A 2838-nucleotide genomic window follows, 5' to 3' on the forward strand; every position below is an offset into this window, starting at 1 on the left:
ATGCGAAGTTTATGAATTGTCCTCCTGTTGGGACCACAATTTACAAAAACACTGTGGTTTTGGGATGAGATTACAGAGCAAGATAGAGCTTCTTAGCAATGTCATTTTATTAAAGTTTTTTTTTTTAATTTTTACTACTTTATCAAAACATGTTCCTTAGGTGTGTAGGATTCATTTTTAAAATTCTTCCTAAAAATAATATACAAAGGAGAGGCATATTTATTCCCAATCACACTCCTGGAAGGTGCTTCCCGTGGTCAAGAAGGGTCTTCTCTCTCTTCTTTTCACTGGTTGTTTTTGGCCTTACCATGTGTTAAGATGTGAGATTTCAGGTTAGTTGAGCAAACTTCTCATTACAACCATCAAAGGGACACACATAGGGCCTGTCTGCGGTATGGATTCGCACACGTGTGTGCAAATTGAAGTCCAGTGAAAAGCGTTTCCCACAGCCTTCGAATGTGCACAGAAAGGGCGTCTCTCCAGTATGAACCAGTCGGTGTCTTTTAGTTTTGAGCTCTCAACAAAAGCTTTGCCACATTCTGCACAGACGTGGACTCTGGGGCCTGGGGTGTGCAGATGTTTTCTCACGGCAGAGTTATCCCTGAACATCTTTGTGCAGCCTTTATGAGGGCAAGCTATTGTTCTTGGAGCATAGTCTTCTTTGATTTTCCTTGGCTTCATTCTAGCAAATTCTGCCCGTTGTTTGAGGTCTGAGAGGTCAATCCCAGGTATTCCTCCAGGAGGAAGTTTCTTTCCTGTCATATACTCCGAATAATCAGGAGGCGAGTTCTCTCCCATGATTTGTTCTTCAACCACTGTCTCATGATCAATGTCTTTTTTTTCATCTGAGGACCACATGGTGACCCAGAACTCGCCCTCCAGGGTCTTGATCTGCACCTGCTTCTGCTCCCACTTCTCGTTGCCTGCCGCGCGGCCCCGCCGCTGAGGTAACTCTTCTTGCCGCCGCCCTTCTTGACGCGGCCGCCGCGGCGGTGACCAGCGTCTGCTCTTCGTAGTCATCGTCGCCGCCGGTCGGCGCGGCTACCGGGATCAGGATCTGGTCCTCCAAGCCGTCCTCGGCACGCAGCCCATCCGAGTCGTCGCCGCCCACCACCTCCGCGCGTCTGCACCAGGATCAGCTCCTGGTGGTGGCGCACCTGGGTCGGGTCGTCGGTGACCAGCGGCTGCAGCGCGATCATGGGCGGGTGGTGGTGGTGATGGTGGCCGGCGTGACCCTGGTCGCCCCCGCCGCCGCCGCCGTCGTCGTCCTCCTCCTCCTCGCCCACCACCGTGGTCTCGATGGTCTCCACCGGGATGGTCTCCACCTCGATTTCGTGCAGCTCCACGATCTCTGCCCGCATCTCCCAGCCGTCCGTGGCCATGTGGAGGGTGTCGCCCAAGGCCATGGCTGCGGGCGGGCGGGCGAGGAGGCGGCCGGCCCATTGGAATGTATTCTAACTTGATCTAAAATTATTTTCTACACCATGGCCTGAAGTGAAAATGGGCAGTTCTAAATCTACTTGATTTAGGCAAAAATTTAAGCCTCTATTATCTCTATTACCTGACGAGCAGTATTTAATTTCAAATAGAGACAATAATGATTAAGGCAATAATAAAAGTTACCATTTTCCAGGCATCTCCAGGTAGATCGTCTCCCTTCCACTGAAAAGAAAGCAGGAGCTTGCAGAAGTTGAGTAAGCTCCTAAGATCAGAGGGCAGTTATGTGGCAGAGCTGTCATTTGATGCAGATCTGGGGGACTCCAGAGGCCCTGCTTTTTCCAAGACGGGATGCTGACTCTGATGCACAGCCCTTTGGAGTCAGCAGGAATGAAGCGGCAGGGCTCACCTTTCTCTGGGATTAGAGAGTGGCCTGGGAGAGGCAGAGAGAGCTGTGACTGCAGTGGCATGTGGCCCACAGGCCACCTCATAGTCTGCAGTCCCTTCCCGGACCACCCTGCGAGACAGTCTGTGTGCTTTGAAGGCATCATTTTATTTATGGGATGATGGGGCTGTGAACTGAGGCGGTGAAAAATATAGAGATGAGTCTGATTTAGTATTTCTTCAAGAAAAACATACGTGTGCCTTTTTAAGGAGTGGAATGAAGTCATGTCTCCCAAGTGCAACTGACAGGCCCTGCTTTCTGGGGAATGAATGGCCAGGGGCCCCCCACTGTGCTCAGGCTGCACCCAGGGACCACAGGTAGGTTGATAGGCTGGATGGAGGACTGCCCAGCCAGGGGGTGCGGCAAGCTTGGGGAACACAGCAGGAAGGCGTTAAATCTCCTCAGGGGCACCCCAGAGCCAGGCCCCACAGCAGCCTTCACACAGTTCTTGCCATCCCTTGCTTTTATGACCTTTCGTAGTTTGTCAAAGTCCCTCTAGTCCCCTTGCTTCTCTCCTATTTTACAAATTAGCCTTTGAAGATTTTTATGTCTTGGTGAGAGTGGTGCTGTCCTGAGGCCTGTCTGCCGCCCTGCTTCTCTGGCTCTCTCACCTGATAACATCCTGCCCCAGGATGGTGCTCGGGCTGTGTGACCTCACTAAGTGACCCTTCACCTCAGTGTCCTCCACTCCTTCAGGGTTCCTTGGAGATTTCTGGGTGCAGGCCTAACCCTGGGCTCCTGGCTATGAAGGGGGGCTGCCCCTCAGGCAGGGAATGCAGGGACTCGGCTGGGTAATGGAAGGGAGACCCTTCTTCCAGCCCTGAATTTTGCAAAATGAAGGCTTAAGAAAGGCTCCACCCTGCACCTCAGGTGTGAGAGGCACCCCTTTGTCATAAGGGATCCTTGTCCCACTGTTTGGGGTATTCCAAGGGCACAAGGTGTTTAACCTCTACAAA

At 51.9% G+C, this 2838-nt stretch overlaps 1 pseudogene; it reads right to left on the reverse strand.

Annotated features, from left to right (window-relative positions):
* Positions 1-284: 284 nt before the first annotated feature.
* On the reverse strand, positions 285-1406 carry LOC128581708 (transcriptional repressor protein YY1-like; annotated as a pseudogene).
* Between the last annotated feature and the right edge of the window lie 1432 nt (positions 1407-2838).

Source organism: Nycticebus coucang, chromosome 3, assembly GCF_027406575.1.
Source record: "Nycticebus coucang isolate mNycCou1 chromosome 3, mNycCou1.pri, whole genome shotgun sequence".
Lineage (NCBI taxonomy): Eukaryota > Metazoa > Chordata > Mammalia > Primates > Lorisidae > Nycticebus > Nycticebus coucang.